This window comes from Gracilinanus agilis, chromosome 3 (assembly GCF_016433145.1).
Source record: "Gracilinanus agilis isolate LMUSP501 chromosome 3, AgileGrace, whole genome shotgun sequence".
Lineage (NCBI taxonomy): Eukaryota > Metazoa > Chordata > Mammalia > Didelphimorphia > Didelphidae > Gracilinanus > Gracilinanus agilis.
The window spans coordinates 105,819,742-105,832,916 of record NC_058132.1 but is presented as its reverse complement, the minus strand read 5'-3'; the positions used below and the strand labels follow the sequence as shown (position 1 = coordinate 105,832,916).

The 13,175-nt window shown below is 34.7% G+C and overlaps 1 pseudogene; it reads left to right on the top strand.

The window, feature by feature from the left end:
* The first annotated feature begins 494 nt into the window (after positions 1-494).
* The window catches only part of LOC123241229, a 146,106-nt pseudogene continuing 133,425 nt past the window's right edge, over positions 495-13,175 (top strand).

The following is a 13,175-nucleotide window of genomic DNA, read 5'->3' as shown; positions in this document are numbered from 1 at the left end:
AGTAAAAAAAAAAAAAAAAAAAAACTCATCCCATCATGTTGACTTACTCATATGTATAGGTATATATACTTATTTATGAATAGCTGCTTCTTAAAAATGTGTTGTAAGCCTATTATTCTAGTAAAGAGTTTTCTCAGAGAGCATAAACACTGTTTTATCCAAAGAAATGCCTTTTTGACAATATTCTTGAGCTAAATTTTAAATCTTTTTTTTTTAATTCAGAAGATAATTATGAGGCAAAAGCATCAAAATTCCTAATTCATTCAATTGGCAAGCATTCTTTAGTACTTTCTAAATGCACTGACCTGTATTTGATACCATGGGAGACTTTGAGTTATAAAAAAAGCAGGCCTTATCTTGTCCAGAAGATCTAGGACCTTCCCCATGGCATGAAGCTAGAGGACAGTCCTTGCCCCATTTTAGACTACCTTGATGTATGGTCTTCCCTACCACAGAGTTGGTGAGCAATATTGACAGTTTGAAGAGGTGTCAGTATGTCTGAAGTCAAAGCAGCTTCCGACCAGCTCAGTGAAGTGAAACCTGATGACAGCTGTGCCACAGAAAATATAGAGAGTCCCCCAGTACAGTCCTGAGCATCTTTGTTACTATTGGAGCCACTGTGCCAAATGGCTTTGAGCAGAAAGCTGCAGATAAAGTAAGGAAGAAACGAGGCTCACAGTCCAGATTCAGCAAAGACAAGGGCAAGATATACTTTGGCATTTCAGTGGAAAGTCTGTCTAAGGTTCATGGTCTAAGATAAGTTGATAAATGTATTTATTGTTGTTCAGGAGTTTAGAGATTACCAGTTCAAAGAAACCAAGAAAGATGTTCTAAAACATTTTGAAGATTTGACTGGGAAGCTTCCTTGGTCAGACCTTCTTAAAGTATGGAAAATCAATACCAGCTTTAAGAAAAAAAAAAAAGACAAAACACAAAAAATTAACCCAGAAAAATATTGTAAGCAAAGAAAAGGTAGATGATGAACAAGGAGACCCAAGAGCTGAGAAGAATGTTGAGGAACAGATCACCAATTATACTGGGGAGGAGGTATTATAGAAACTATTGAAAATCAAGATGGCATCATTGGTGAAACCCCCATATTAGTTTTCAGTAAAATAGTATCAGAAATACTATCTACCATTGAAAAAGAAAAAGGAGTTAATGAGAGCCATAAGGAGGAAGATGAGTCTCAAGTGCTCAAGTTCTAAATCACATGTAACTGGGCATGAGAAAGCCATAACTTTACTTCCAATGAAGCAGGAAGAGATTTTGGGGCAGCCATTCAGGACTATTTCCAATAGAAGGCTGACATGACCAACTTTGATGTAGAGGTACAGGTTATCTATCTACGTAGTGGGCATGCTTTTTGTGACTATGTTGCAAAGGAACAAAAAAATTATGGTCATTTAAAAGATTAAAGGTCCTTGAATAATAGAATCATAGAATTGTTGATTTAGAAGGGACCAATAAAGGACATCTAGGTCAGCTCCATTTTTCACTGGAAAAAACAGGCCCAGGGATGTCACACGGCTAGTTAAAATAGCCAAAACTGGAAAGAAATAGCTTCCTACCTGATAATCTAGTATTTCCATATATGTCAGGCTGCCTTGCATATTGACCCAGCTGGATGAGAGGGCCTGGTTCAGGTCCAGGTCCTAGGTTTTATTAACTTGTTTGATTATCAAGATTTAGTTTACTTCTTGGTAAGTGATGGTGGTAATACTTGTATTTCTGATCTCACAGAGATGTGTTCTGAGGAAGATTAGTTAGTAACTAATTAAGTATTAAGGATGGACCTAGCAGGAAGAAATAACATGTATGTAAAGAATTACACAAAAGTGGAGAATACTAGTACATAGGAGGAAGGCCACTTGCAGAGAATGAGACTTGAATCATCAAAAAGGGGAGAGTTTCTGAAACTCTCCTTTAAATACATCCCGCACGTCCTTATATCATAATTTAATAATTGTTAACATTATAATTAGTAAAAACCAATGGAGCAGGTGGTACCTGACAATATATATCTTGAGGAATTTTTTTGAAAGGCAGTATATGGAAGAGGAAATAAGCTCATATCTTATAGGAGGAGAGGGACAGACACATTGCCAGGAGATTAAAAAGGGCTGAAATTCTTTTACCTTTTAGATAGTGTTAACTTATAAACTAAAGGAAAAAACAATTGAAGTAAGTTCTCAGTGAGTTGTTGGAGATCCTGGCTGCAACTGCCTAGGAATTCTGGAGAGGATTCATCAGCTGAGAGTTTTCTGTGTGATCTTGTTGCATTCCTGCCTTGCTTAGAATGGCATTGACAACATTGTCAGAGGTGGTTCAATGGTAGCAAAAGTCATTAAATTAATTATCAGTAAACCTGGCTTGTTTGTTGGTTCTAACAGTTAGGAGCTCTGTGCCTTCAGACAACTGCTTCTAATCCTCCTCTTTTAAATGGGGAAACTAACAGCCAGAATTTAAGTGACTTACCTAAGGTCACACATGCAATAGTATGTGGCTTACCCAGCATATTTATATTGGTAGCAATGTAAGGTGTTTGTTAGAAAAATGATCACTCTAAAGGATATGTTATTTATCCAATTATTTCAGAGAATGGACCTGAGGCAAAAGAAGATATGACAATCGCTTTAAATTCTCCCTCTCAGTTGCTGTTGGACCAACTTCAAGTGTTTTGTTATTTTAATAGGTGGTTACATATCTTGAGTCAGGATTACAGACATCTAGCCACTTGTGTTTCATTTTGCTAATGACTTGTGAATGTGACATGCATAGTGTATGAAAGCTTCCTGTGAGGCTTTTTAATAAGCCTGGAGCCCCTCCTGAGCTTGGACTGCTCAGTCATTTAAGAAGTGATAATTACCCTGTAAGTGTTATGTAAATAATAAGTGCTTCCTGATTTCTGGGTCTAAGCAAGGAGAAATCTTTTTGTGCTGACCAAGAAGCTAACTAGGCCAAAATGACTTTGCTTAAATTTTTAGAGTTGGTGTCTTCTTCTAAGTTTCTTCTTTCTACCTCTCGATTTCTACGCTAGCTTTAAAAAATCCTATGTGACTGAAAAATTTCAGAATACCAGAAATATAGAGCTAAAATGACTCAAGAAGTCATTCAGTCCAACTCTTTCTTTTCAACTGAAGGAAAAGTGATTGTCCAAAGTGAAACATGTAGTAAGTGGTAAAGCTGGGATTTGAAACCACGTCTTTCCAATTTGGTTGCGGTGATTCTGTAACACATATCTACTGATGACAGAACAAATTATTGTTAACAGGCTGACATATTATAAACCTTTTGTTAATAATTCAACCCTAAGCTCCTTTCGAATTCCAGATCCTATGAAATGAAAGTGTTGAAAGTTTTTAAAATACTGTTCCCATTAGCATAATTTTTTGCATTTTTATTGTCCAGGCATTTTTACTTGTGTCCAACTCTTCATGACCCCATTTGGGGTTTCTTGGCAAAGATAACTAGAGTGCTTTTCCATTTTCTTCTCAACCCCATTTTACAGATTAGAAACCTTAGACAAAAAGGGCTAAATAACATAGGTAGTAAGTGCCTGAGGCGGGATTTGAACCATGAAGATGAATCCTCATGACTCTGGTTCCAATACTATATCCACTATATCACCTAGATGTTCAATTTTTAAATTACTTGTGAAAATATTCTCCAGATCGTATCTGCTTTTCTCTTTGAAAGAACTCTTTATTTACAGTTATAGTTTTTATTTGAATTGTCATGGCCTACTATGTATGTATACATTAATAGATAATATGAAAATATTTCATCCTGATAGAAAATTCCCAGTATATGAACTGTCTCCTCCTAGCCCATTTGAAGCATAGTAAGAAAACCCTTTAGAGTTAGTTGAAACGTATAGAGGTCACATGAATTGCCCATGGTCACATAGCTATTTAATGACAATGATGATTAAAATCTAAGTGTTTTATGATTACAAAACAAACTGTCTCCCTATTATGAGGTACTTTTCTTTTTTTCCTAATTTAAACTCTTTGTTGATAAAAAAAAATGCTTTATCAATCATGTTCAAGGCTAATTAGTTCAACTCTGTACAATAAACATTAACAGGTAAAAGGAAAGCCTCATGCAAAGCATTATGAAAAAATGTTGGATAAATCATTTTTTCTTAAGCAAATCAAGGGACAATATATAGAAGTAAAATTCGATTTTATCTGTTATCTGGCCCTTAAAGATAAAAAACTCAAGAGGTATAGTTGTGGAATAAGTATGTTCCAATGTGAAGGATGATTGGTAGTAGCAGTTCATTTCCAAGGTACAGTATATAAATAAAGGGTTAAAAAAACAATCTGGAAAGAGACAGTATGGACAAATTGTGAAGAATATTAAATGGCAGGCTAAGCCTTTTATAAAATATTCTTTTAGACCACTTTTGTTCATTCAAATTTTTGGCTTACACGCTAATTTCACAAAGAAAAAAACAGCATACACTTCTGTCAAAGGGCAGCTAGATGGCACAATGGTTAAAGGTCTGGAGTCAGGAATATTTAGGTTCAAAATCTAGCCTCAAACACTTACTAGTTGTGTGTTCCTTGGCAAGTCACTTAATGTGTTGGCTTCAGTTTCTTTGTCTGTAAAATGAGCTGGGGAAAGAAATGGCAAATCTTTACCAAGAAAACCTCAAATGCTGTCACAAAGAGTTGAATACTATGAAACAACAATGACAACAGCAACAAAAGGTAGTAGGGGATGGAAAGAGAATGGTGAGTGAATCATGGGTAAAAGTTATGGTATAATTACCTTAGAGACTGGGTATGGACTGGTAATTTAAGAAATGATAGGATGCAACTTATCCTACATATAAATGAACACGCAACTATGTATATATGTGAACATAGTTGCAAAAATTATTTACCTAAAATACATCTGAGAAAATGTAACTACTATATTGAAGCCTACTAGGATATAATCTCAAATGTTCAGATTGATATTTAAAGCCTTCCACTCCTCTGAAAAATTTCCATTTCATTTCATATCACTCTTCCACACTCCCTGTTCCATTCAGCATGGTCTACTAATTCCCAGTAGTGCCTCCCTGCTTTTAGGGGTTTGAATAAATCTGAAATTTATTGATTCTTTACCTTCATTTAATAGAATCACAATATTTTTCTTCAGGTATTATTTTTTAACTGATATATGCCTTTCACAACATGATGAATATGAAAATTTATATTACATTACAGCACATGTATAATTTATCTGCCATCTCAGGGAGGGAGAGGACATGGATCACAAAATGTCAGAAAATGATTATTAAAATTATATCTCCACTCAAAAATAAAAAAAAATAGCAGCACAGTATTTTCTGAAACTGTCTATTAGATGGTACCTCTTATATGAGTTCTTTCCTCAGCCTTTCAGTCAGTATTATCTTCTCTTGAAATTAAATGCTATTCTTTTATATATATTTATCTACATGTTTTATTCTTATACACACAGTAGAATTTAAGTAATTTGAGGGAAAACAAAAGCATTTTTGGAGGGTAAAAAATATTTTGTTGCTGTTTGAATCCCTATTGCTTTGCACTTTTCATGAACATAGTAGACATTTCATAAAGATTTGGTCAGTGGTATTGTCATTGAGCAAAGGAGCAATAAACTAGCAACAGATCTGTCCAGTTAGCATCCTAATCATCTAAAACTAATGTTTAAATTGATGTTGATTAAAAGATGAGACAGCTTATGTGATATTATTTAGTAAAGAAAGAGGAGATATCATCTTCACTTGCTACCATTTTGTATCCCATGATTTTCTGGAGTTGCTTTAGCACAGAGCCCTGGCTTCATTTACTTGAATTATTTTCTGCCTTAGTGCAAATGCGCTACTCTATAAGCACTTAAAATGTCAGCAAGGGTTGAAAACAGTTGGTGTAGTAGTGGAGTAATGAAGCCAACACATAATATGTGTCAACCTTCACAGCAGGGTACAGGGCACAGACTTCTTAGAGCAGCAATTCTAATATTCCAGGGTGAAAGGAGCCAATTGAAGGTGCTGGGTACAGCAAATGGACACTATGATTAGAATAATGATCATCCTAGTTGCTTCCTGTAGTGACTAATTAGCCTAGAATTAGATAATATCTCTAGTTAAGGGTCAGTCATGGTTTCAATACCCTCCACCTCCCTCGCAGGCTATTCTATATGCTTCTCAATTTTGCTGCATAAATGAAGAAATGGAATAAAAAAAAACCCCTAAGCTAATTTGCAGATGATTTACACGATACAAATGTGGAAATGTTATATGACTTGTCCAATCTTGCACTGAAAGATTTCAAAAAAAGTAGCAATCCTGAGTGACATTAAAAAAACATAAACAGAGAAATGGAGTCACTATACTACCCTGAAATGAATTCTTGATCACAGCAAGAGAAAACTAAGATCTTTAGTTTATTCTATGCAGCATAATTACAAATTACAAATTGTAATTACTTTAGCTGGTAAACTGTAGTGGAAAGAACAATGGTCATCAGGCCCAAAGGCTTGTACCTGAATTCCAGATTTAATATTTACTGAATCCCAATTGATCGTACTCGTCTGACATTTCCTCATCTGTCAAACTGAGATTGAAATTAGGTAATAATTGGGTAGGATCAAATGAGATCCTTTAAAGAACAACAGAATACTGTATTAGGAAGAGGGTTGGATGGGGAGTGAACTAGATTTTAATCCAAGGATAGATGCATATGAAATGACTCCAGGGGACTTATCTTAATTCTCTGAATTTTCTCACCTGTAAAATTAGGAGATTTTACCACCAACCTCTCAGTGTTATTAGAGAAGCATTTTGTAAACCTAAAAGTGCCTTATAAATGTGTTATCATCTGCCTCAAAGGAATATGAAAAGCAAACAAATTATTTGTAACTCAAGTATATTATTAATAAGATATCTATTATTATTACTAAGTGAAAATCAATTATTAAATCAATAATTATTATAACTAATAAAAACTTTTTTCTATTACTTAAAGTGGCTTGCTCATATTAAGTAAACAATGTGCATTAAATGAGCATATAAAGTAGTTATGTGGAAGACACTATGTAAGTACAGAAAGAGAGGGAAAAAATGCGATGAGTAACCTGACTCTAATGTCATTATTGGTTTTATTGTGTATAATACCACTTTTTTAGTTTCTCATTTTTTTTTTTTTTGGTTGGGAGTCCCTTTTCAACCTCTGACTGCCAAAATCCCACTGCATTTGCAGGTTCAGATGATGTTATCAATGACAGAGTCATTATTCATTTTGGAAAACTGAATCACTGCCCAGATTCTTATCATATTTTAAGTCTAAATATTTTATTACACAATTTAATGTATAAGTAAATATAAAACACTCTCAGAAACACACCAAAAAACCACCAAAATAAAGGGAAATCTACTTAAGTAAGAAGGTTCTCCAAAGCAAAGTTTTTCAAAATGTATGGCTTAATTCTCTGAGGAATCCTCATCTCCAACACTAGATGGTCCAAGATTAGACAAATTCAGGGGGCCATTTATGTACATAAGTGAACAATAACCTTGATTCAGTAATTAGAGTATAATGGACTACCCCAAAACACCCTTAAATCAAACTTTCCTTGAATTAATATGCTACCTCCAGATGGCTCCAGAGGAAAGGGAAACTCTCCTACAATACAACTGATAACAATTTTTGCCTTCTTGGGGTTAGTATTATTTGTCTTCCCTTTACAAAATTATTTAAAGGGTAAACAAACCAAGGAACATACACATACATATGTATATGTACATATATGCATATTATACACATTTATATACACATACATATATGGACTTTATGTGTATATATATATATATATATCCATTTCCTTATTTGTAAAATGGGACTAAGAATACATGGACTACTATCCTATAGCTCCATTGTACAGAAGCCACAATATATGTTATCAAGCATCATATAAATATTTGGGGGTAATTATACTTCATTTTACTTCTAACAAATGAGCCAGAATTTGACATTTTTATCACTAAAGCTCTTATTCAGAATATTTAGACTCTTTAGACAATTTTCAATAGCCCTAAATTACTTTCTACATTTTGTCCTCTGTCTTTTAGTTTCACTCTTAAAAAAGAACCAAATCACATTGTGTATTAATATCTCTATCAAGAATGTCATCATTTCACCTAGATATTGACTACTGATGTATTCCTGCGATTTATGCAGAGAAAGATGAATATCATTTAATATTCTATTTTTTCCAATCAATTAATGAAACTTCAAAGAAACCCTTATAATTCAGTTGGAAAGACAATGGCTCTGATGTCAGAGCACCTACTTCCAATCCTAGGTTATAAATGGGGATAATAAAAGTATCAATCTCATAAGATTGTTATGAATATCAAATGATAAAAGATTTATAAAATATTTAACACAATATCTGTCACATAGCAGGTGCTATATAAATGGTTATTCCCTTGCCTTCATCATTATTATTTGTTCAGCTTACCTTTATCCTTCTGCTTCAGAATTGCTAGTGATCCCTTTTTTAAAAATTTTGGACAAAACCAGTGTTTTCTGTATTCCAAGAATCTATATAACTGGCACAATTCCATCTGCAAATGAGAGAACCTAAAAAATCTCACCATCTATACAGAAGGAATAACACATGTAATATGAACCATGATATGAGAACAAGGAGAGCTCCAAAGACGATACAGTCAGAATGGTATGGTGACAGGAAATCTTTTTCACATGGGATCACACTAGATGTAATCATGAGAGCAATTGCATATGGACTTTAAAGGAATAAGAGGATTTCAATGGACAAAGATGGGTATATTTAGAGCAACTCATCCCATACAAAGTAGATGGTATGAGCAGAGAAGGGGAAAAAAAGGAATATTAAGAACTTGGGACACACATCTCACCTGTTTGGCAGAAAGTCAGAACCAGATGTTAAAACTTTGGCTAATAGGCAATGAAAAAACTGAAAAATTTTTATTAGAGAAGTGATACTATGAGAATAGGCAATATGAAGTTTCTTGTAGTAGCAGAATGAGAAAAAGGATTGGAAAGAAGCAAGACCATGAGGCAAGAAATGAGTACACTATTAAAAAAGAAGATAATAAGGTAGTTCTAGTGCAATTATAAAGAAAGAAAGAGAATTCTGAGGTTCTGTGGTGGAAGGAAGAAAAAAATGACTTTGAAGTTCTGGGTTGGGATAACATGAAGAATTTTTCTATGCTATCATCAACCAACATAGAGAGGTTAGAGAGCATGGCAAAGTTTGGAAGAGGAAAATGAGGAAGACAAACATAATTTCACAATATTTATAGTTTAAATAACAAAAAATATAATTGTAATATATAATTGTATTTAATAAACCAAAATAGGTAAATTAATATAGATAGAACCCTCATCTATAGTACACAGACTGTCTATACTACACTACAGCAAATGTTTCATCCTTGGCATGTGGCCACGGTTCATCAAAAATGACTACGTGTGACAGTGCTGACATGCGTGTCATAGATTTGCCATCACCAGCTTAGCCAATGCCAAACAGGTATTAAGCAGAAGAACTAGGATTTTAGCCTTGGTTTTCCGACTCCAAATCTAGCTCTTTTTTCATGGCATTATAGTGTCTCACATTAGTTCCACTGATGTTCACAATAACAAGTATGAGGTGGGTATTCTGAATATTATTGAGGTTACTTTACAAATAAGATATTTGTTGTCCCATTTTGTTCAGATGACAACCCACCATGCCCTTAACCCATTCTTCTTTTTCTTCCCACTGGTAATTTGGGCTATTAGAAAATTAACATTGTCACCCTTTCTGGCCCATTTCCTATGTGTGTTGATTAACACGTGGGGCAAATTGTTGCATATCTAAAAGGTAGACTGCACCCTCTCCCAGAGGTGAAAATACTCTGAGTTCTGCTATTAACAATAACCGGTTTGTGGGTGAAATCCTCAACTAGAATTAGATTTCGCCTTGCTGTGTGTGTGTGTGTGTGTGTGTGTGTGTGTGTGTGTGTGTGTGATATTTTCCCTTCAACACCAAACTTTGCCCTTACTTCCTTAGGTACTACAATCATTTTCAACTTTAAACAGTCATAGTCATCCCACTCTTGTAAAAGCCTCGTAAAATAAAGGCTTCCAAAGTTAAGGCCAGAACAATTGTTACCCTTAAATGATTCTAGTGATAAATGTTTCCAACTTAAATAGACAGTTCCTCAGATGATAAGAATGCATTGTTGTGTTACTTGGGAATCAGCATGAAATAATGGATAAAGTGTTAGAATGGGACTCTGGAAAACCCAAGTTGAAATTGTGCCTTGGAAACTAACTAGGTATATGTCTCTTGACTTCTCTAGGTCTATGTTTCCTCATGCTATAAAATGAAATGTTTGAGATAGCTAGGTAGAACAATGGTTAGAACACCAGGACAGGAATCCAGAGGATGTAGGTTCAAATCTAGCCTCAGACACTGCCTACTTGTATGAACCTGGGCAAGTCATTTAGTCCCAATTGGCTTGATCTGCTGTTTTAGAATTGATACTAAAACAGAAAATAAGGATTTTAAAAAATAGTTGAATTTATGACTTTTCCTCTCTCAATCTATCAGGCTATTCTCATAGGAAGATAATAAGAGGATGTACCTCACAGATTTGTGGTGATCAAAAGAGATTGTATATGTAAAGTGCTGTATAAATGCAAAGCACTATAAACATTTCACCAATAATTACTATTACCATAATATCTCATTTATTTGGGCTCAACAAAATCAGAATTTCTTGAAACATCAGCAGGAAAACCCTGATATTTACTTTCAAACTATACATAAAAAAGGGGCTTATTAAATAAATGAATGACATACATAACTGTTCAGGGGGCATGTTTAACCTGCTTAGGAGAATAAACTCTATTTAAGACTCTAGTATATTGGTTCTTTATATGCAAATTGTTGCTACTAATTACAAATAAGTCTTATCTATTCATTAAAAGAGGCCTGAGAGGATTTCTTCTTAGAAACATTTGGTTAGAAATGAGTTTTGAGTTAGTTTCACTTAAGTATAATGCAGCTGAAGGTTTTTAACACTATTCAATAATTCAGATTTTTTATTTTTGTTCTTTGGAGGATATCTTTCCCCCAATTAGCTTAGATCAGAGAAAAATTACATGATTTAGAAAACAGTGATGCTATTTTCAGGTACTGTTATTTAATGATTTCCATCGGCTTTTTTATTATTGAAACTCTTTTAAATTTAAAATGTATTTGTAATCCTTGTAATGAGACTATGACCAAACAGTCTCTTTCCTAGACACCCAGTATGACTTGCTTGTAGCCCTAAACCTTCTATGGAGGTCTCAAGATGCTCTATTCTTTTGGTATAACTTTCTATATAATGATCCAATAAGTAGCAGAAACTGTCCAGTTCTTGATTGTCACAATACATAAGAGAGTGAAATATTTTGTTTGATGGTAACTCCAAGTGTCAGAACATCATTAGCACTCCAAACAGGGACCTTTTCTTTCATTTTCTCCATGAATTACAAGTATCCCATTGAGAAGTTAACTCTGGAAAAGTGATTATCATATTGTCCATATCTCAGCCAGTTCATGATGCTGATCCATGTTCATTACTAGAAACCTAAGTCCACCTATATTTGTTGTTACTCAAATCAATTTAATTGAACACATACCTCTCAGGTACTTAAAAAATGTAAGGCACAATGCTAAGTATTGTATATTCAAAGAGGAGCAGAGAGAAAGATTCTCAAGTAATGTATACCAGGAGGTATAGTAATACTAATTATCCTAAAAAATGGGATATTGTGATAGAGAAAAGGAAAAACTAATAGGAAAATTAGGAAAGAACAGATGACTTTCAGCAGAGAGAAGTAGGACTAGAGATTAGACTTCAAGAAAGAGAAAGCTTTGATAATTGATAGGGTCAGAGGTCATTTTTGTCAGCAGCATTAGCTTCTTTTTTTTTTAATTGTGACATTTTTAATTAATTAATTAATTTTGAACATTCTTCCATGGTTACAGAGTTCGTGTTCTATCCCTCCCTTCCCCCCCCCCATAGCCAACGTACAATTCCACTGGGTTTTACATGTGTTATTGATCAAGACCTATTTCCATATTGTTGATATTTGCACTAGGGTGCTTGTTTAGAATCAATATCCCCAATCATACCCCCATCAACCCATGTGATCAGGCAGTTGTTTTTCTTCTGTGTTTATACTCCCACAGTTCTTCCTCTGGATGTGGATAGTGTTCTTTCTCATAAGTCCCCCAGAATTGTCCTGGGTCATTGCATTGTTGCTAGTAGAGAAGTCCATTACATTTGATTGTACCACAGTGTATCAGTCTCTGAATATAAGGTTCTCCTGGCTCTGCTCCTTTCACTCTGCATCAGTTCCTGGAGGTCTTTCCAGTTCACATGGGATTCCTCCAGTTCATTATTCCTTTGAGCACAATAGTATTCCATCACCAACGGATACCACAGTTTGTTCAGCCATTCCCCCATTGAAGGGCATCCCATAATTTCCCATTTTTTTGCCACCACAAAGAGTGTAGCTATAAATATTTTGTACATGTCTTTTTCCCTATGATCTCTCTGGGGTATAAACCCAGCAGTGGAATATCTGGATCAAAAGGCAGACAGTCTTCTGGTGCTCTTTAGGCATAGTTCCAAATTGCCATCCAGAATGGTTGGACAGCATTAGCTTCTTGATAATATAGGTAATATAAGCAACATTATTTTATTTTGACTAGAATGTGTGGCTGAATGAAGGCTGTTAGAATGCAATGAGGCCAAACATTTATACTGGAGAAAATTGTGGAGAGACATACAAACCTAAGTAATTCATATTTTATCATGTAGCCAATGGAGAGCTACTGAAAGGTTTTAGTCAGAGTAGTGATAATTTTTTTTTAAAACCCTTACCTTCCTTGGGGGGTAGCTAGGTAGCTCAGTGGATTGAGATTCAGGCCTAGAGACGGAAGGTCCTAGGTTCAAATCTGGCCTCAGACATTTCCTGGCTGTGTGACCCTGGGCAAGTCACTTGACCCCCATTGCCTACCCTTACCACTCTTCTAACTAGGAGCCAATACACAGAAGTTAAGGGCTTAATATATATATATATATATATATATACATATATATA